The following is a 22490-nucleotide window of genomic DNA, read 5'->3' as shown; positions in this document are numbered from 1 at the left end:
GTCCCCAAAAGCTGATGCACGAGACAGAGTGGTGTCTGTCCCTGTCCCATCCCTTTCTGATGGGATGGGATGCTGACAAGCTGTGGTGTCAGCATCGGAGGCAGGCCAGCTGAGAAACACAGGACTCAACCGCCTTCCCTAATCCCATGCAGGGAGTCTGTAGCAAATTCAAACAGTGACTTAAGACTTCCTGTGTCTGGGCCCCAGCCACATTAGAGCAGCTTTTGGTATGCTGAAAGAGGAGAAAACCCCAGCCCATGTGCCTTATCAGCTGTCTGGCTGGGACTGGGTGGTGAGGCCGGATCTGGCCCCGCACATGGTATCCCAGAGGAGTGTGGTTGGGGCTGGTATGGGCTGGGTGGGAGGCAGTGAGCAGTGGGAGGGATGCATGTGACTGGCAACAAGCAGAGAAGCTGCCCCGTTTTTGCTCACAAGCAATTTCAAGGTGACTTTGAAGTGGTCTGTAAGATTCCGGGCAGTTTTGGCCAGCTTTGGAGGGGAAACTCCGTGTCTGACAGTGGAGACTCCACAAGTGAAGTAACATGCCTGATAGCAAACCTCACAAGGCAGATACCCTTTGGGTGTAAATCAGCACCGCTCCCTTGGTCCCATTTAGAGCTGTGCTGGTTTACAGCCCATGCTCCCAGCCCTGCTCCCAGGTGGCAAGAGGCACTGCAACAAATGCAGGTGTAATTGCTTCTCACAGATAAAACTGCAAGGAAAGGCAGCTCGCATAGTGAGGGTAAATCTAGGTCTCATTGTTTTCTTTTCCTTGAAGTAAAGCAGAGTTGTGAAGCTGCAAAGGCAGAAAGACACGAATGCCATAAAACAAGCAAACAAGGGTGGGAAGGTTTGCCGTCTCATGGCCATTTTTTCCTACACCCTCCTGCCCCACGGCAGCTAGCAAAATGGACTTGAAGAAAACCTGAGGGAATGGCTGCATAAACAGCCCTTTTAAAGAGCCTGGGCTAGCTTTTGTCGTCATTGCATTATTTTTTTTTCACCAGTGCCACTCCATTGCTTTTCACTGCATTGACACAGGGGTAGAACAGGCTTAATGTAGTGGAGAATCAGACATTATGTGTCTAAATTTGTTTTTCAGAACTGTGCTGTTATTGCAGGGAAAAAGAAGTGCCTGGAGTTTAAAGGTAAGCTCTGAATCTTCACCACACCGTGAAGATTTGCAGATACGAATCCCATTTAGATGCCTTTATAAAACACTGAAGTACTCCAGAGCAGCAGGATTTAACCTTGGGATGTTCGCTGGCTGTAATGTGCTTAATGAGCCTTTCCCCATGCATAGCAGATATCTAAGCAATTTTTTTTTGTATAGAAGTGGAGCAATTGTCCGGCTTTACGCAAATGAGGAGCTACTTCAGTGTTTGCCCTGTGAAGAGACTTCAGTTTCAATGGGCTTTAAGATTGCACTTTTGTGTTAAGTGGAGCTGTGATCTTTTTCCAACGAGTGTTGCTATGCAGGGCCAATTTGTGACGTCCATTATTCTAAAATAAGCAACTTCTGCACAGCAGAAATGTGCTCCACTTGCACTGCTAATCTCTCACACAAAGGCGTTTGGAAGAAAAGTTATTTATTGCAAGTAATAAATGCAGGTTCTCAAAAACATTTATAACTTAATTTCCAGAGTCAGAGCACTCCGGTTTGAAATAATTTCCTTTCAATTTCCTATATTTCCAGTCCCTTTCCTGGCTGTTTTAGACCATATATTGCATACTTAATTATTCTCTGAAGGAGAATCTCAGCCACTGAAAATGGGATATACTTAGCAAAGTTCTTCATGCAAGAATCTGTTCTTCAGGTATCAGCTATTGCCTGTGACAGGAGTGGAAACCTGGCTGTCTGTTAAATAAGCATGTTATGTTGAAGTCTTCTGCCTCACCTGTGCAAACAGTTATAGATCTCTTCTGTGTAGTTCATGAGCTCGTCTCAGTCATTGGCAGAACAGTCCTTTGAATGTCCTCTGGTGGAAAATGGAAACTGTAGTTAATGCTTTCCCGGTTTCTCTGAAATGACAGAGGTGGGTCAGGGTGCAGTGGGATTTTAAACCAGCATATCTGTGTTTTTATTCGGTGTCTTTTCCTTTAGATAAGCTGCATCACTGTAAGAGCAGAGCAGTTTAAATTCTTCCCAAAAGGACCCAGAAACCTTAACTTCATTAGAAGCCACGTTAGTTACTAGCTACTGAGGACTCCGCTTACTTAAGGAGTTTGTATGGTTTTTTTGAGACTGTTCTCAAGAATGAAACATGCAAATATATCAATATTTGGAAGTATTTGTGGGATCAATTTGGCATTTTTTTTCTGTGGCTGGGAAGTTCAACTGAATAACTCCATGGCAGCAAAGGAATCTGTGGTTTGCACTCTTGCTTTACTCCTGTGTAAGTCTGGCTAAGAGATCTTGACCCTTTTTCCTCCCCAAGCAGCAGCTGGCTGTGGCTGTGCAGCTGCAGAGCTCTTGCAGCAGGACAAGGGCTGGTTCCATCCTTGTTGTGAGAAGAGTTTGCATACAGGAATACAGGATGAAGCACAGATGCATCCTTCTCTTGCTTAATAATCATGACCAAATTTATAGCTGGCCAAGTAGGTATGTGGATAATTAGCAAAGTGGAAAAGTATTTTTATAGCAAATAATTCATCTGCTTAAAATCCCTACCTGTCCAGTGTGCTAGACTTTCTGATACCCCCATAGACTGGGAGGAACCGCAGGTGTTCCTTTCATCTCTCTGCCTTTGGAGGAAGGGAGAAGTTATGGTTCAAAGGAGGGGTTAAACCACTGTTCCAAGGTCACACAAAATCTCTGTGGCAGTACTGGAAACACCCACATTTCCCTCTCATTTTCAAAAGTCCTCAAGGATTTGATCTTTTCTGGCAAAAGAGGTTTCTCCTGTTCTCTGACAGACCTTTTGCTTGACAGCTGTGTCCTCTGAGGAAGCATTTCTTCATAACAAGTTTGCCTTGAAGTGATTTGGCTTGATTTACATTTTTTCTTACAGCCCACAGCAAAACTTGTACCCCTGTGTAACCAGTTTCCACAAACTTCCCTATAAAATGCAGGGCAAGCTGTGTTGACTGCTCGCTCTGGGAGTGGGAAATGAAGGACAGTCAGTCCCGTAGAAAGGTGTAAAGCCTTGTAAGATTTACTAGTGACAACCGAGTTCACTGAGTGTAAAGAACACACACGCATCAGGTGCGGGGCTCTGTCAGTGCCTGGAACTATAGGTGGCAGATTGTGGAGTATGAATTTGCATGTGCTGCCATTTCTGAGGCATTGGCACATTGCTGTTTCAGCCCACTTTGACTGTGTGACATGTTGCATGGCTGGCACGTGTTATCACCAACAGTTATACATACAGTTATACACACATTGCTTATGGAGGCTGCTAAGTTCCTCTGAGCTTTCTGGAGATCTTTCCCACTTCAGCTGCTCTAATCACTGTTTAAAGGGAGACTGTAAAAAAGGTGTGAGATAATCTGTAAAGTCATGGCTTGCTTCTCTTTCACTTCCCTCCTCGGGACATGTTTCCAGTAAGAAGCTGATATTTATGTATATGTAATGCCTGTGCCCTGGGGGAGGCACTCCTCAGTGAGCCAGGAATTTGTTGTGCGCCCAATTAGCTCACTGCAGCCATGCCTGCTCAGCCCTGTCACCCTCAATTTCCATCTGTGCCACTGGGAAGAGAGAAGAAAGCTTTTCCCCTCGTGCTGTCACAACTAATACGCTGGCCAGATTGGCTGCATCCAAGAAGACAGGGGATACCACCGCTCCTCAGGGCTCGTGCCATCTCCTGGGGTGCCGGTCACTGCCTGTGCTGACGTGGACAGCTGGGAATGACACGGAGGACAAACCTCACTGGGATAACTGAAATAAACCCCAGCCACTTCAGGCATTATGCTGTGGTCACTGATTGTCCCAGGAGTGGTTTGAACCCAGTGGGAGGAGGCTCCATACTCCCCCAGGAATATCTGCAGAGCCGTTGAATTCTCTTACGCTTACAAAGTTTGTAGATAACTCACCGGAACTTTCTGGGGCTGGCAATCCAGCTATGCTTCCAGAAAGCTTGAGCTCTTGCTTTGGGATTGAGCTACCAAGTGTGAGTGAGGGTTCAAGTTAGTTTACAGATCCGTAGAAGAACTGCTTTTTTTTTTTTTACAGCTATATATGTATGTGTGTCTGTGCGTGCATGTGCACATATATATAAAAGAAGAAATATGGTCTGTTCCCTTGGCCTTATCCCACTTTCCACGAAGAGCAGTGTTCCCCTGGAAGCTGTAGCCATTCACATCTCGCAGTCTGCCTCCTGTCAAAGCAATTTAAGATTTACTAGTGACAACTGAGTGCTAACGTCTGCCATCCTTGCCCTGCAAATAACCAATGCATTCCAAGTCCCACGGCCCTTGGCCCTTATGTCAGCTCTCCTCCCCAAGATTAGTTCAAACTCAGCCAGTCACCCAGTGGCCATTTGGAGTGAATCACTCTTAGAAGTACATATCTTTGACACTCACTAAAACTTCAGGGGGAAAATGAGTCATTTCACATTATAGAAAGTCATATCTTGCCCTTGGTATTTCTATGTATAAGTGAGTGATAGGCATTTATTTTTAGGTAAGTTTCTCAGTATAAATGCTGCTTCTTTTGATAAAGGTTGTCTTGAGAGGCACATGCTAATATTCTCCTTATTGCACAAACACTATAGGAGATTATTTATTTATTCATGTGTTTGCAGCAGTGTAGTTGAATGACAGGGAGCTACAGCAGTATCTGATTGTTGGGAGTCAGCCTGCAGACAAGGATCCCTGTTGCTAGGCTTATCTGTCAAATATGTATTAAAAAATGCAGTGAAATCATCCCCTTTCTGGCATTTTCTTGCTGTTTGAATTACTCAGGTCGGCCTCCTAGACCATTCAGTGATGACTGTTTTCAGGATGCAGAAAATCCTGGCTTTTCAAGGGGAGCCATTAGACAAGGTGTTTATCATGGTGTCCTGGAAGAGATCTTGGCAGTGGCTAACCAAGACCAAGCAGATGGATAAAGCAAAGCCTCATTAAGTCTTTGTCACCATCCCAACAAACCAAACCATTCAACATGGCAGTTGTGGATGGATGTGGTTTTGGTCCAGGCATACTTCTGTGCCTGTGCTACCCACAGCAGGTCTCTGTTGGGACCTGTGGCAGGTCTGCAGTGTGCCAACCCTGATATTGCATGCAAGTACTTCAGCTGCAGCACCCTATGGATAACAGCCTCACTTTTTCTGTGCAGAATGTCTGGCCTGGCCTCACCCAGTTTCACTGGTGGCAGGTCCATTCCCTACTGAGCGTGTGTGGGGTGGGCAGCACAGGTCCCTCAGCAGTTCTTGAGGGGTTCTGGCTCTCCAGGAAGCACAAACCTCCACCACCACAAACCTACACCACCACCTTGAGACATCTGTGGAGAAAGGCAGGGAATATCATCTGGCCATGAGAGGCATTTCAGGGCCGGCCTGAAGGGAAGTGGGACAATTTTCTACTGCATTTAAATGTCTTTTTAAAAGTCTCTTGAATTTTATATACATACATATATATAAATATATATATTATAGATAACATGAAAATTCATATTTAAAAATCTAAATGCATATGCATATGAAAATCCAAGTGCAATCCCCTATGTGTGCCAGAGGGGAAGTTTGCAAATTGTTAAGATTTTGTTTGATGACCCCCCAAACAGAAGGTGATTTGGATCTGAACCAGATTTCAGTCCAGTCATTAGTGAATCCAAAATAACAACAACTTTTACATTAGGGTCTGTGTGTGGCTCAGTAAACAGATGCTGGACCCTTATGGGTGTCCAGTGCCCTCCATTCCCAGCTGGTCCCTCAGCAGCCTCTGTGGAAGCAGGGGTCAGTCCTGCCAGCTGCAGTGGCATGACCCTATTTCACAGCCTGCAGAAAGGGACATGTTCTCAGTTTCAAAGCTTGGCCCCAGGTTTTGGGCTGTATCCTTTGCAGAGGAGATGTGCAGTGTCCTTCGCTACAGAGTGAGGGAACAGGAGAGGACGCTGAGCAGTGCAGTGCAGCCTATGAAGCCATTCCCATATGGTTCTGGGGCAGCCACAGCAGTCAGACTGTCTCCTGTGCCAAGCTCGGTGTGTGCCTTTCTCATTTCAGCCTCCTGCCCTGTAGCATACATTTTTGGGGGAAATAAAAAGTGCCTTTGCCCTTCTGTATGGACATGTTTTTCCCTCCCCACTTCTCTTCTGCTTCTCCTCTGTCCTCTAAGGCCAGAGTTCACCCCCAGTCTGGAGCTGCTCTCCAGGTCTTGTTCCTCAGAGCAGGCGTCCAAGAGGCAGTTCCCAATTCACCCAATAAAACCTGGTCCAAACTGCGACTCTCCCTCCTTCCCATCCTCCAATAGTGAAATGTAGTTCTGGATATAAACTATCTAGATTAAAGAGATGTCTGAGATATTTTACTATTGTGCTGGCTCCTAAATTAATAAACACTATAAATCATGGGGCCAGATTCAGCCCTGACTGAACTTTCACATCAAGCTTTAGTTTGATGTTGAAATAAGGTGACATGCTGATTTCAAGAGTACTGACTTATCCCCTATTGGTGTTTATACAAAGAGAGTTCAGCTCATGGGCTTCTCCTTGTATTGTTGAGATACTGCCATTGTTACTCAAAGCAATATTTACCTGCTCTGTCTTGCATTGTTCACCAAAAGTTCAGAGAGAAAACAGGTCTCAGGCTGCATCAGTGTAGGTACTGTTTGCATATGGATGTTGTATCATTTTAGCTCAGGGTGACAGAACATAATTAGCAGAAAACATTTCTACATAACAGGATCATTGTCTGCTCTATTTAAAATCATCCCTGGCAAATGATTATATCACAGGCAAAAGACCAGCCATCTTCTTGTGGCAAAGCAGATCTAATAAATGTGCATGCTAAGAGGACCTGAGTGAGTATCAAGTCTGCAAGATGTCTGCCTATTTAGAATGAAGCTTTCTTGCTACCTCACAGAGAAAAGAAGGAAAACCAGCAGAAAAAACAGACAATATGTCATGAAAGATGTATGCCCCAAATTTCACATTCAGCAGTTGGACTGTTTTAACTGCAACAACAAAATATATTCTCAGCTGACTTAGCAGAGGAAGTAAGGCAAGTACTTTGCATGCCTCTATTAGGACATAGTTATGTGCTGTGTGACTGGATGACAGAAAACACTGGTTCTCATCTCTTTCTGTGGCTGTGAAAGCTGGCCACATTCATGCTTCTCTAGGCCTGCTGTGGTCAACACATCAGTGAAGATCTCTGTTGTTTGGCAACCATAGCCATAGAAATCACCAAACAGAGCAGGGGAGTGCTTCTTGGTATTTCCCTGCCTGCAGTCCAGCTGCGGAGCATACTCTCCCATTCTGCTTCTCTGCCATTTTTGTCAGAAACAAAAGCTTTTCAGACCTTTTAAATGGTTGCATTCACAGTCTTCAGTGGTTTTAAATCCTTTGTGGTCACCCTGCTTGACCTTTGTATGATGGAGGACTTCTTTGAATTTTATCCTTCAGTTCCTACAGTCAAGCACAACAGCTTTTGGTTGAGCAAAGTCTTTAATGAAACTTTCGCCAGGCATCAGGTAACAGGGATTTTGCAGCGTGCCTTGGAAATGAGTCCTTTGAATGATTGCTCTTAGTATTAGATGTCTGCTAGCATAATGTTTTCCTGAATTCATTTTCCAGCTGCTCATTTTACCTCTCCCTTGCCTGCTTTTGTAAGGAACCATCTCCATTTTATACTGCTTCCTTGGCAAGGTACCTAGGCACTTCCCTTTGGTGAACTGCATACAGATCCCAACCGAGCTCTCAGTTGATGATAACCTTTGATAGGGACCTATCCGTGATCAAGGGGTGCATCTGCAAGCTGGAAGTACACATAAGGCCCCATGGCCATGTGTAAGGCTTGTGCTTGCCCCTCTGAGGTGCTTACCATGTCTGTGTGAGGCTGAACACACTCACCTCACATCAAACTGTTTGCTGGTGGAGGATATTTGGCAGCTCTCAGGCAACCAGGACACCTTGTGTAAATGGAGTTTGCTGACACCTGGACTTCCCTGTCCCTGCCAAGCAAAGGGCTGTTGGAACAGCCGCACCAGGGGTTGCCTCTTAGTCAGCCAGCAGCCTGTTTGAAGGTAACTAGGGAATCCTGGTCATATTGCAGATGATTTGTTGGGGCTGTTGTAATGAAGTTATATGAGGAAATGGACGGAGGGTAAGAGGACAGTATGTACTTTGAAATTATTTGTGTTATTTATTTATTTATGGTTTGTTTGTTGGTTTGTTGTTCTGATTTTTCTTTTTTCCTTGAAGCAATCCCTGAGTCTTTCCTTTGCAAAGAAACATGCTGTACTTACCAAGAGTAGGAACACAGAACTGTTTGTTGAGCTGTAACATTTTTAGCTTCTGCTCCTTTGAGCTGCTGCTGAGACATTGAGAAATACTTATTTAGTGCCCTTAGAGTTGTGTAAATCATTTTAGTCAACAAACTTGGCTGTGCTTTCAAGTTAATGTGCCCTTAAAATGTAACATTAGACTATTTGTTTTTGCAATATTAATTTAAGTACTTTTGCTTATAAACAAAAAGCATCTGTAAAAAGGACTCCGCAAAATGATAGCCAGTTCAGAGTGTGCAATAGTGCCAGCCCTTTCCAGAGAATGAGCTAAATCACCATCCTGCTGAAGTGTTTCCATTCACTTCAACCTAATCAAGATTTGGCACAGTAAGAAAACAAACTCTGGGTGTCAACATACTCTACCTCTCCCGGATGCACAGGCCAGACGTGTATTTTGGCCCTCTGACAGTGTACGCTTTATAGTTAGGCACCAGTTTATTGATGTAAATCCCAAAGCATTCCTCAAGTCCATAAAGAGAAAACAAAGATGCAAACCCTAAAGCTCTCCCATTAGGTCAGAATCACCCTTTTCCCATCAATGGCGGTTGCCCGTGCTGTGGAATTATGTTGACAGCTTTCCTGCTGTATGGATTATATTCTGTATTTTGCGGTTTAAACTTCAGTCTTTTTTCCTATTAAAGCCCTGCTGGGAGTATTCAGTTGTATAGTCTTTTAAGTCAGTGGCAAGGATTCTGACTGACTTCAGTGGAGTTTGGATCAAGGCCATATAATTAAGCCACAGAAAAGGCTGTTTTGCTGTAGTATCTTTTTCTGGTTTAACAATGTTACCTGGATAGGATCATATAATCTCTGTTCCATATGGCTAATAAAAAGTGAACCAAAAGCTACTGAATAGCCAACAAGTTGCTGAAAGGTTGTTGCTGTTATTGGGTGAATTATTTGTTGCCACTTGAACCTATTTTTTCCTCCTTTTTATTTTTCTTGTTGGCAAAACCTCCTGTAACTTTCCCTTTTACTTGGGTGACTGAGCTTTGCCAGCCGATGTCCTGGCTATGCAGACTGTATTCATATACCTCTGAAAGAAAGGTCTCTGGATGAGCTGGAAGGGGAGCTCCCTGTCTGTCTTCTACCTCCATGTTGGACATTGGACTTCCTGAGTGACAAACACGAGGATGCTGGTATGGCACACTTTGTGGTGTGACAGCCTGTTTTGATGTGCTAATACACAGGGAGTCTCCCACTCCAGAGGCTTTGCCTGTACTGGAGGGCAGAGCTGCTGCTTGGATGAGAAGGGGTATGGTCTAGATAATCTCAGTCTTTCCCTGAGGACGTGGTCTGGAAGCTCCTGACCCTGGTGCAGCCTGCTGTGTTGTAGCTGTCAGCTGTCAGTCAGTGTCCCTGGCTGCATCCCACTCCTCTGAAGTGCATTTCATCTGTGATAATGACCTGCTTCTGATCTGGGGACTCAAACTCTTCAAAGGAGCCTCAGCTCCTTTCTGAAAGACACTTGGTATGACTCCCTCCTCCTGCGATGCTCACCCAGGTATTTCTGAGCTCCCAGACACCTGAGCAGAGGCAGCGTGAGGAACAAACCCTCTGGGTCCCCAGATCTACAGATGGGCTCCCAAGAAGAGAAAGAGGAGCAGGTGGGGAAGGACCTGGAGAACTGAAGGACTGTGATGTCATAGAATCATAGAATCATAGAATAGTTAGGGTTGGAAAGGACCTTAAGATCATCAAGTTCCAACCCCCCTGCCATGGGCAGGGACACCTCACACTAAACCATATCACCCAAGGCCTCGTCCAACCTGGTCTTGAACACTGCCAGGGATGGAGCATTCACAACCTCCCTGGGCAACCCATTCCAGTGCCTCACCACCCTAACAGGAAAGAATTTCCTCCTTATATCCAATCTAAACTTCCCCTGTTTAAGTTTTAACCCGTTACCCCTTGTCCTGTCACTACAGTCCCTAATGAACAGTCCCTCCCCAGCATCCCTATAGCCCCCTTCAGATACTGGAAGGCTGCTATGAGGTCTCCACGCAGCCTTCTCTTCTCCAGGCTGAACAGCCCCAACTTCCTCAGCCTGTCTTCATACGGGAAGCGCTCCAGTCCCCTGATCATGTCCTTTCCTTTCTTGGAGGGGTGGGAAAACCGAGGTTTTTGATTCAGTACAAGCAACCTGCCCATAGACTTGTGGCTAAATAGTGTGTGTAGTGTTACAAATAATGATTCTTTTGGTTACACTCTGGTGTGGGGAGCAGCAGTTTTTGTCCTACCCCAGGTGCCTTGTTGGAGAGAAGGGAAGCAGCTGCCCACAGACCCGAGCAGTGTGTCTGGGAGCACCAGGGAGGGAATGGTCTTCTCCTTTTGCCCTTCCTGCACCACAAACAGGAGCTTACAGCTTTCTTCTGAATCAGGCTCAACAGCACAAGGAGCAGAGAGGTTTTTGGAGAAGCTTTGACTTGGCATCACCAGCCTTCAAGAGTGGCCAGGCCTCCTTCCTCAGAGCTGCCTCTGAAGGAGGAGGGCAAGAACTAGGAGGAGGTCTCAGGACTGCAGTGGCTCGAGCAGAGAAACAAAAGCAAAAACAACCAGGGGAACCTATTTGCCATGGAAAATGATCAAAACGAAAGGTTGCCAAGCCCATCCTTGCTGCGTCCGCAGTGACTGTAAAGATGAGGATGAGGTAGATACTTCTGTAGCGGGAGGGGGGGGAAGAGAAGATGACTGGAAGCTTGGGAGGCTATCTGAGAAAGGCATTCAAATAAACAGCAGGGAGGCAAAAGGGGCAGGCACCACCTTCAATGATGCAGACTCCAGAGAAAGAAGAGAAAATTCAGAGGGGAGGAAACAGGAGTGACTGAAGGTGGAAATGCCCAAACCAGAGACCACTGGGGATGGATGTGAGGATGAAGAAGTGAATAACTCTTGTGAAGGAAACAGCAAGAGGTGGGTTAGCAAGAAGATGAGTGCAACAGGATGACTCAGTAGTGATGACTCCATTACGAGAGCAGCTTGAGGGGGAGTCTTCAAATGATAGTGCAGGGAAGAAGAGGCCAGTGCAAGAAAAGGAGGAGGAGAGAATAAGTGCAATAAGACCTTCCGATGAAAAAATAAATAATCTCCCTACACAAAGCTGTAACCAAATGAATTCAGAGCTATTCATGGCACTGACATCAATTCTTTGCTCCTGAAACAATAATGGGAATAAGGGGAGAAAGTGGGAGGAAAAAGAAGAAATGTAGGAAATTAATATTTGGCAGTAAAAATTATCAGGAGTACTTAATGTACTTCTGGAAATGTTACTCAAATTTCCCATCTAGTAGAGGCTGTAGCTCAATGAGGTAGTAAACCAACTTTTAGGGCACTTAGTGCTGACCCAAATCTACCACAACCATATATCACAAAACAGTGAGCTGCTATTTTGAATCTCCTTGATGCTTCTTATTCACCAGAAAACATGGTTTTGGAAGGGTTAATGTTATTACAGCAGCTTTCATGCTGGGTCAGGTGCTGCATGTCCTGCTGAAGCTGGCACAAGGCAAGGGTGACGGAGTAAGGCTGCACAGACCTTGGGCCATGTTTTGTGGCTAATTCAACAAACGTGAAACCTTGTGAGTGTGACTGCTCAGGCTCTGCTTTGTCCTGCCAAGGGACCAGCTAGTACGGAAAGCTGATGCTTTCCGTGGTGCAGAGCCGCAGCCTTCAGGACCGAAAGCCTGCTGGGTGAATGATACCAATGGCCCTTGAAGGCCAGACATGCAATGATCTCCGTGTGGCACAGGGAGCAGCAGGGCCTTGGTCCCCAGCTTCCATTGAGGTAAATTCACTGGGAGATGGGGATCTATTGAAAACCATGCTGGGGGGTGCCTCTAGCTGCCTAATTCCAACCAGAAGCCATTCACATTGTTAAGGTTCTCCGTCACTTCCGTAGGCTCGAACATCACCCTACCCTGTGGCCATGCTTCCCTGGGCTGGTCTGACCTGTGGTCCTCACCTCCCAGGGATGCCTTTGGCTAGCAGTTTGGAAGATGCCATCAAGAAAAATTATGACTTACCTAATTCACAAGGGCTCCCAGTGACCCTTCTCCTCTGAGGGTTTTCCTTGTGGAAGAGATGAGGAACCCAGGGAGGCTGCAGCAGCCACACAGTCTGAGCACCAGCCTCTCTGGCCTGGGGCCAGGGCTGTGATGTACAGGAAGGGCCTCATTGACAGAGGCTGAAATCAGATGTGACCCTTCAGCCCCAGAGAAGCACTTCAGGGCCTGATGGCTGCTGACAAAGGTAAAGGAATGCCTCTTTAATACCTAGCACGACATGGCAGCTTAAAGTTTTCCTTTGGCAATCCATAGATCTTGGAAACTGACAGTATGTTATTTGGGGTGCTCTGCAGAGCAATGGTATGATCAAAAGCACCTCAGAGTAGGAACTTGGTTGCCACAAGAATCTCCAAGGATAGTGCAGCATGGAGAGAAAGTACCTCCTTTTGAAGAACTTCCTATTATGAAGTGGAAACATTTTACGCTTCAACAAGCCAAGGACCTTGAAAGAAGAGTTTCAAGGCAGGGAGAGAAGGCCCCCGAAGGTGAGCTTAGGTCCATGAGAGACATAACTAGTGCTATGTCAACATGATAGTGATAAAAGGTCAGGTGAGGTTAGCTCTAATGTCACACAGCTAATAGGATGCCTGGGGATCCGACATGAAAAGTGCTCTCCAGGTTGCTAATGCCTTCATCTGGGTCAGCAAGTAATAGTCAGACACTGATTCACAGAACTTCCCTTCCCCGAGAGGTCCTGTAAACATATATTTTTTAAAGCAGTGAGGAAATGAATGGCCATGCTGAGGATTAAGTGCTCCTCATGTCTGACCTCAGCCATGCTGGCATTACCCCAGCCCGAGCTGCCTGCTGCTGAGGCGCTCCCGTCAGGCTTTCCCACATTTTCCCCTCACCCTTTACCCTGGTCCCTTCTTCTCCCTCCTCTCTCTGTGTTGGGACCATCCAAAATTGAGTTCCTTCTCTGGCATGGAGCAGGGAACAAGTGTTGAAATCGTTTTTTTTTTTGTTTGGTTTTGTTTTTTTTCCTTTTTCTGTGAAATGCAGTTCTTGCTCACTGATATCTTATTCTCAGTATATCCCCTGCTGGACCCCTTGCCCCTTTTCCCGACCCCAGCTCTGCACAGATGCACAAAAATGTCAGTGGTATTGCAAAACCTGCCTCCCCCAGGGTCTTGGTCTGGCCCTGGAGACACCTCACTGGTGCCAGCTCCTGTGCTCAGAGGATCTCTGCTTGCCACAACTCAAAGTGGCTGGCACAGAGGCTGGCTAGAGCCCACTCATGTCTGCCATTGAGGGCTGTAGCCAGCTCGTGCCCTGGAGTACACGTGTGCCCATTATAAATCTTCACAGGGCTTCTGGTAGAACCTTTCAATTGAAGAATTGCTATTACTCACTTCTGGGGGTTCCAGCTCAGACTTTTAAATACTGAAACAGATACCTCAACAATTTTTAGCAGGATCCTTTAATCAAAATCACAAATGGCTGAGTTTTTGATTCTTGGAGAAGTAAGGATGGGGTCAGCAGAACTGCTGCCTTGGATTTTTGGAGGGCAGTCTTTGGCCTGTTTAGGAGCCTGGTTGATGGAGTCCCTTGGGAGCCAGTACTGAAAGGAGTCCAGGAAGGCTGGACATGCTTCAAGTAGAAAACCTTAAAGGCACAGGAGCAGGCTGTCCTCATGTGCTGAAAAATGAGCTGAGTTGGTGGGGAAGAAGACCTAGGTTCTACAGGGGGATCTGGACAGGCTGGATCGATGGGCTGAAACCAATTGTATGAGGTTCACCAAGACTCTGTGCCAGGTTCTGCACTTGGATCACAATAACACCATGCAACCTTATGGGCTTGGGGAATAGCAGCTGGAAAGCTGCCTGGCAGAAAAGGACCTGGGGGTGTTGGTCAGCAGTGAGGTGAACATGAGACAGCAGTGGCCAAAAGCATCCTGGCTTGTAACAGAAATAATGTGGCCAGCAGGACAAGGGAAGTGATCATCCCCCTGTACTCGGCACTGGTGAGGCTTTGTTGAAGCGCCTCACTACAAGAAAGACATTGACATGCTAGAGCGGGTCCAGAGAAGGGCAACGAAGCTGATGCAGGGTGTAGAGCACAAGTCTTACGAGAAGCGGCTGAAAGGACTGGGGTTGTTAAAGAAAAGGAGACCCAGGGTGACCTTATCACTCTCTACAGCTACCTAAAAGGAAGCTCTAGCGATATGGACATTGGTTTGTTCTCCCATGTAACAAGGAATAGGATGACAGGAAATGGCCTCAAGATGTGCCAGGGGAGGTTTAGATTGGATATTTGGAAGAATTTCTTCAGTTGAAGTGTTGTCAAGCATTGGAACAGGCTGCCCAGGGAAGTGGTGGAGTCACCATCCCTAGAGGCATTTAAAAAGACATGTAGAGAGCCGCTTAAGGATGTGGTTTAGTGGTGGATTTGGCAGTGCTAGATTAAAGGTTGGACTCGATGATCTCAAGTCCAATCTAAACAATTCTGTGATTCTATGATCTAGGTCTCTCAGCTTCCTTCTCCTCTCCAATTCCTCTGCCCTCCAGAGCCTGGCCATTTCTTACAAAGATGTGTCCTTCAGGGCAACATTTTATGCCTTTCTTGATGTGTTTTGTTTGTCAGCTAATGTAAACTCTTTTTGTGACAGGCTTTCAGCATTACTCTTTCTGCGATATGCTGTTTAGCTCTTTTTCCTTTGTTTTTTGTCTGTAACAAAATATGGTTTACCACTGGGAAACATTTCCTTGCCTGTTTTTTATCCCAAACTTCCTGCTTCTTGTCATCTTTACATTTCATTTCTCCTAGGCAGCCCTCTTTATGTGTGTTTGCTGCTGCATCGGTCTCCTCAGTCAAGCTGGTGTTCTGAAGTTTTTATGGAGAAAAGAGATTATTTCCCAAACCAGGTTAGGTAGATTAGGAAAACCTGTCAAGTAAGCAGCAGAGCACGAATTATTTTATTCAGGAATGCCATTAAGATAAATCTTCCAAGTCACCCCCTTCCAAATACAAGCTTAGTCTGCTTTAGGAGATACTGCTGACATAAATCAGCCAGTTTAGCTGCTGGTAAAGGCTTTGTAGTGTAGACAAGTGCTCCTAAGTGAAGCTATCTGAAGTGCCAGTGGTTTGACTCAGTTGTCATGCAACACTTGGGTAAGGTCACCGCTTTATTCATGCAGCGTTTCTGCAGATTCATGTTAGACCCCGAGAGAGGGACACTCTGCAGCGAACGTTTTTACATTTGTTATTTTCACATCCTGGGTGTCTGGCAGTCATTGTATGCCTCACCGCTCCATTCCAGCCTCTTGTGCTCTCAAGTCTCCTTTACAAGCAGGGTGGGATCTGGCTTGTGGAGCTTGAGGTTGTCTGGGCTTGAGTGAAGTGAATCATCCTCACAGAGTAATCTCCCTTCTCCACCGATCCTGAACTGCAGCAGGCTGTTCCTATTCAGCAAAGCACGTACACCAATTTTTGGCTCCATTTCTATTCAGCACAGTGTTTAACCATGAGTTTAGTATTAAACACATGCTCAAATCCCATGTCTTATTATTGAGTTTTGGTGAATGTGCACACTACATCACTGAATGAGAAGGGGAGTAATTACAAGGAGAGGGGAGCTTTGCTGCCCCAAGGCTTCCCCCTCCACCAGCTGTGTATAGAATCATAGAATCAACTAGGTCGGAAAAGACCTTTAAGATCATCAAGTCCAGCCATTACCCCAGGGGACGGGTGCTGCTGGCTTCTTATAACACCTCCTTAGTGCCAGGTGTTCCCACTGTGTTCCCACTGTGACAGTTCTAACTCTGCTCAGCTTTCCACTGCCCCAGGAGAAGCTCCTGGGGTGAGGGCTCCATCCTGAGCTGCTAGCACATGGGGGATGTTGATCTCCGGAGATGCGGGGACTGCATGAGAATGCTGTCCTGTTTGCTATGCTCGTTACATTCCTTCCATGCTCCCTGCACCATTATAGCCACCCCTCCCAAAGTGGTCCCCAGCCAAAACCATCTGCATGGTTGCAAGAAGGCAGACACCCCCCATGAGAAACAAGTCCTTCTGTCATGCTGGTTACATACCTCTCGGGACCAACAGCACCAGCATAATTAAGAAGTTCTTCCCTGTGAGGGTGGTAAGGTGTTGGCACAGGTTACCCAGAGAAGCTGTGGCTGCCCCATCCCTGGCAGTATCCAAGGCCAGGTTGGACGGGGCTTGGAGCAACCTGGTCCAGTGGAAAGTGTCCTTGCCCATGGCAGGGGCTTGGAACTGGAGGAGCTTTAAAGTCCCTCTAACCCAAACCAGTCTGAGATTCTGTGATTCTATGATTCTATGAATTACACAACCAGGAGATTTACTCAATGCATCCACATGCCCCAAGCAGACTTGCTCATAGAGCCGACAGAATCCACCAAGAGAGCTGTGAGGGGGAAAATAGGGTGATGTGTGACATTGCTTGGAATGAAGGAGCATTAGTTTCTGGGGACAGGGTGCACTGATGGGGCTGGAGAGGCCACTTGGGTGCTCTGGGGCATGGTGCATGGCATTGCAGGGGAAGATGCAGGGAGAAAAGGGATACTCTAGGGGATGCTCCCCAGCTCGGGGCAGGTGTTGTGCAGACCTGCCCAACCCAGGGTGGTCAAGTGATACAGAAGTTGACCAGTGTTGCTTTCACCCCCAAGATCAACCCTTCAGCCTACCTGCCACCCACCCCCTCCCACTGCTCACAGCCAGGTTAATGGGGACGGCTCTGACAGGTCAGTACCTCCCCTTGACAGCTGCCAGCCACTCGTCCAGTGCTCAGCAATGAACCAGCCTCCTCTCACCGCCGCTGGACCCAAAAGTTGCAGCAGAAGCATCACTAATTAGAGAGCCAGGAGGACGTTCATGTATCATCTGGCTATTTATACAGTGCAGCTTTACATAAACTGTTCTGCAGAAGAAGTAATGAATCATACCTGCTGTGCTGTGGCTGCATGGAGGCAAACACAGCCTGGCACCAGCAGCCTGCTCTGCCCCACTCCCCTTGCCCCACCGAGACGCTGCTTGTGGGTCAGCTTCCCCCAGCTGCTCGTGCCAGAGCTACTCCACCCCACAGGATTGGGATGCTCCCAGGGCCAGGATGCTCTCACAGCTGAGCACTGAGCCTGTACTCAGTGGGTGGCAGCAGTGATTAGACACTAACATGGGTAGGGGGATGCTGTTGGGACCCTACTTTCACTGCCCAAGTGCTTTCCAAATGCATGTAGATGTTCCTGTCCCTTGAGAAAGAGCAACATTAGGGGTCATAAGGCAGAGACAGGGAAACTGAGGCACAGAGCGGCTGTGTGAGTCAGGCAGGTTCCCTATGGCTGTCAGCATCCATCCTCTTGTGCACTTCACTGGTGTGCGAGATTTTCATGCCTTCTCCCATCAGTACAAGCCCACTCAGCACCACAAGTGCCAATCTGGGGAGCAGGCAGCCCCAGAGAGCCACTGCCACCTTGACCCAGCTTCATCCCAGCCACAGGATGAGACAAGGCCAGCACAGCTCCCCAGTTCCAGCAGTTTACTCCCAGGACGCAGTGTTGATGTTTTTGTCTTGCTCATCAAGGGGCATTACTGTAGTGTCAGATTTGTCAGGTGAAGTGGTCTATGGGATTGCTCAAGGCCTTGCTGAGCATCTCAGCTTTGCTGCATGGGAAGTTGGTGGCAGCTGGATAATCCCATACAGTGTGCAGAGGACATCCCTCTACACACCCAGTTCTCATCACCACTTCAGATGGTGGAGATGGAGGAGGCACATGAAGCACAGCAGGCTGATCTGACTGCTTTTCCATAGCAGGTTTCACACAGCTCAAAAGGGTAGAAATTGAAGTATTCAGTTGCTGCAGCATGTTTTTAGAAGAGAGGAGGTAACAATTCTATTTGTATGCTGCACAAGAGCAATTTAGGCATGGTACCACACACCTGGTGGCCTCATGAAGGTCATGCTGTTTGGATCTGATCAGTTCAAACTGGAACCAAGGTAAAGCATCTCTTCTGTAAACTGTCTTGAACCCTGAGCAAAAGCTGGACACTGCATGAAGATTGATGCTGTCAATCCTTGAGTGCTGATGAAGAGCCCAACTCAATGGGTACAGGACAAGCGCTTTATTTTTGCACCTCATCTCAGCCTTCGCAATGCTAGTAATAACAGTTACTAGCCTCCCAGCAGTGTGGTATTGGCTGTGTTTGAACAGTGCTCTAAACAGAAAGTCTGAGCACGCTTGGTGAAGCTCCGTTTAATTGCTTATGAACTAAAATTTAGCAACTGTTTTTTACAGTGTTCTCATTGTATCCATTAGCCTGAGAAATCTGCACCCCCTATGACATGCAGTGGCAGCAGGGACTGATTTGTGACTTCCAAGTGAGGAGCCTTTCCTTCAGCTGAGCGGAGGTATGCCATTGCCGGGCTGTGATAAGCGAGAGGACGTTCACCGCAGACTGTTATGATTTGTAGAGAAAAAACATAGAGCTTAGTCATCAAAAAGAGGGGTTAGTCATCAAAAACAATCTACCTTCCTCTTAAAATATAGTAAGTCTTAAAAGTTTGGTAAGGTTTACAGGGCATTAAAAAAAACACTGCTATTACAATTGCCGGCATGAATTCTCATCAGGTAGTCTTCCTTCCCCATTCAATGCAGAGACTTACAGCTTCATGTCTGTTGCCAAATGCTTTGGCCCTGGTGCCCATAAAAGGTTTCTGCTGTAACTGTCTTGTTATCAGACCATCAATGTCCTGACACTTCCTAGTGATTAATCCTGTGTTGAAATGAAATTAAGTTTCCATATATTTGGCAGAATGACCCCAGGACTTCCTATTTGGGGAATACAAAGAATAAAGCATCTGCAGCCTACAGGAAGCCAGAGTCTCTGATTTCCTGCAGAGGCAGAACAAGAACAAACAGGGAACACATATTTCACAGTGGCAGTCGAAAGCGCACGTAAGAGCCCTGGCGGTCCCCATGATGAAAACAATTAGAAGGGGTAACATCCCTGGTCCCAAAATTGTTTGTGGGTGTTTTGTTACATGCACAATATGCCATTAGAAAGTGCATGTAACTCAGGTTAATGTTTTTTCCAGGTGACTATTAAACTTTCCCTTGGCATGTCTTTAGGTTTACATCAGCAAGATTGTACTTGTAAAACAAGTGAGTTTTACATTGCCATTTTCTATGCTAGGCTCTCTAAATCCATCTGTGCTTAGGAAAGCACAGTGATATTTTGTTTGGTGGCTTTATTTAAATGAACCAGGCCAGATTCAGACTGATATTAACTCCAGTGAAAGGGGCAAGAAGAGGCGATAAGGCAGCAAATCCTACTTGTGGACTAGCTCTGACTTTCATTGTAAGTAGATGGGCAGATGGGGAAGTGGAGGCATCAGCCTGCCTTCTAGGGCTGTGCAGCAGCCTAAGAGAAAGACACCGCTGACTCTACAATGCAATTTAGCAGCTCTACACCCACAAAAGGAAATGCTTCCAAGTGCTTCCAAATTGCTGGTTACTCCTTGCTCTAATGGGTATCATCAGCTTAAAATTAGATGTCTGGCTGAATAATGCTTCTACCTGAATATATATGCTTGCATGTGTGCATGTGTATATATAGATGCACATGTATATATGAATAGACAGAGAAAAACCTGTTCTGTTTACCTGCCACATTGCTGAGATTATCTTGGTTGTTGTAGTGTGTTTACTTAGCTTTGCCAGGTGTCTCTCACTCCTTCACCATGTCTGGTTTGGCCGGTGTCAGTGGTTCTGTTGCTGCTGGTTCTTGTCAAGAGAAGTTGCCTTATTTCTGTCCCGCAAAGGTACTACATTTCCATAACCACTCTGTCTAAGAATACCTTGTTTCCTACAGTTTTGTATCAGTAAAACCTCTTTCATTGCTTCCTAAATCAAACTGGAGTGAGGAGATGCTGCAGGTGTGCAGTGTTAGGCTTGGTGTGCTTCCATAGGGAAAAGTCTGACTGGTGACTGTTTTAGACAGCTGTCCTTCAGCAAGCAGAAATGGGGCTAGTGTGCTTCCCTGGAAAGCTGCTTGTCTTGGCATTTTTAACAAATGGGTGTCTAGAAACAAGATGCAGACTGTTTCTTCCCTTTAAACCATGACTCCATACAGGGAACTGTTTTTGAAGTTCCAGACCTGAGAGAAGACTCCAAGCATCCAACCACGATATTTTTCTGAAAGGGCATCTTTAACTTTTTCTTTGATATGTTAGCCTTAGAGTGGTATTTCTGTAGCTCTGAAAGGATCAAATGCATGAGGAACACAGGATGTGGCTCACAGGTCCTTACTGTGGTGGCATTGAGAAGATCATGTTATATCAAGCAAGTCCCAAGGGAACCACAGAGGACTGTGAGTAAGCTAAGGACATGTTTACACTGCAAAAAGCTGCTTGCCACTGAAATGCCAGCGGTAGTGGGAATCAGAGCTGGTCTGCCCACGAGGCACAGGGAGCATTTATTGGATGCAGCCTGGACACATCAACTTCGCAACTGCCTGGAGTTAATAAGCTCTTTTTCTTAATTCATGCTCTTGTCATATGGACTTTGCTTTCCCTGCAGTTTGGTTAAAGGCTCAAGGAGTACCTGCTTGTTCTGGAACCTGCAGGGATTTGGGAATGCAGCAGGGAACAAGGGCATTCATGCAGAGACTACATCCACAAGCCTCCTAATGCTGCAATTCTGTGTCTGCAGAGAGTTGGGCTGCGCTACCTTTTCACTTTGTTCTCTGCTCTGGATTTTACAAGGCACCATGTGTCCCTGTCTCTGCCAGTGAGCTGGTTAAGTTTCTCCCAGTTATTGTAGAATGAGTAACATACAGACCAATCTATGCAGTGCTGCCAGCTCTTGCGATTTTGTAAGTCGTGAAATACTTGCTTTTTGTTCTCTTGGCTTTTGCTCCCAGATTAATGCAATGGAATTCCTCTTCCCATCAGCAAGCAAGAGGAGGGGGTTTAAAAAAGCACTCTAGGTGTCTTGTCTGTCTGGCAGGAAAGGAAAGCTAGGTCCTGTGACACAGGAACCCCCTGGGTGTTAGAACTGGGCTCAAACACGTCACTCCCATGAAAGCTGCAGCTCCATCACTGTGTTGTGGATGTTGTTGTAAATAACCTCTGCTCAGTAAATCAGACTATCAAATGACTGCTTTCCTCTGTCACTGCCACCCACCCCTGTCCATGCATTAAATAATGAGATCATAGTTCTTTTCTCCCACAACAATTGCACTTTCCTGCCAAGAGCTGCTGATGGTTTTCCACTTTCCCAGGTGAAAGCCTTCAGGGACAGTACTCCCTTCCCTGGAGCCAGATGCAGCAGGGCCCAGGCTGAGCTTCCACAGCCAGGGGAGGAGACCAGCCAAGGCAGACCTCTTAAAACAGGTCGCTGATCTCCCTGGCAGGTCTGGCCTGAAGAAATCCCAGGGATACTCTGCAGCATCTTTCCTCAGCAAACGTGGGGTGCTGCCTGGGTGGTGGACAGGTTCTCCAGGGTGCTGTGGGTGGGAGCTGCTGCTGCATGGCCCATCCTGCACAGAACCACACACCTCTGCTGTTTTTAGCAAGGGGCACCCCTTGCCCAGCAGTCAGGGCTAAGCCTCACAGCCACCCCTTCCAACACAGCTCTCCTGTGTTATACTGTATGAGAAGCACATGAGACATAGCTTTTCTTGTATGCTTTTGCCATCTGGCCATTGCTTGCAGTGGAGGCTCTATCCACACATGTGATTTAGCAGTCCAGATGTCTCTTGTTCGCAAACCCTTCAGGCAGCCCCATGGCTGAGCATGCCGCCCTGGACTATGCTGAGCATGGTGCACTTTCTTCCACAGCCCCCAGGGTAATCCTTATCACAGCAACAGTTCAGTTCTGATCAAAGGGATCATTAAATCTCCTTGGGGCACCTTGATCTAAAGGCCTTGATCTAAAGATCTAAAGAAAGACCTTTCTTTAAGGAAAGGATAGCTGGATTGCAAAGGTTGTATTTCAGATTATCTTGTTCAGCAAGTTTGTATTT

General features: G+C 46.5%; 1 long non-coding RNA gene across 1 annotated transcript in view; it reads left to right on the top strand.

Moving 5' to 3' along the window:
• The first annotated feature begins 1133 nt into the window (after positions 1-1133).
• The window catches only part of LOC134155380 (uncharacterized), a 67306-nt gene continuing 45949 nt past the window's right edge, over positions 1134-22490 (top strand). Inside the window, exon 1 of the long non-coding RNA XR_009961527.1 lies at positions 1134-1148. This is a non-coding gene — a long non-coding RNA (uncharacterized LOC134155380). The remainder of the gene's footprint in view (positions 1149-22490) is intronic.

This window comes from Pezoporus occidentalis, unplaced genomic scaffold, assembly GCF_034315485.1.
Source record: "Pezoporus occidentalis ecotype Australia unplaced genomic scaffold, CSIRO_AGI_Poc_V1 ctg77, whole genome shotgun sequence".
In the NCBI taxonomy this organism is placed as follows: Eukaryota; Metazoa; Chordata; class Aves; order Psittaciformes; family Psittacidae; genus Pezoporus; species Pezoporus occidentalis.
The sequence above is the reverse complement of the archived record's forward strand: the minus strand, read 5'-3'. Positions and strand labels throughout refer to the sequence as shown.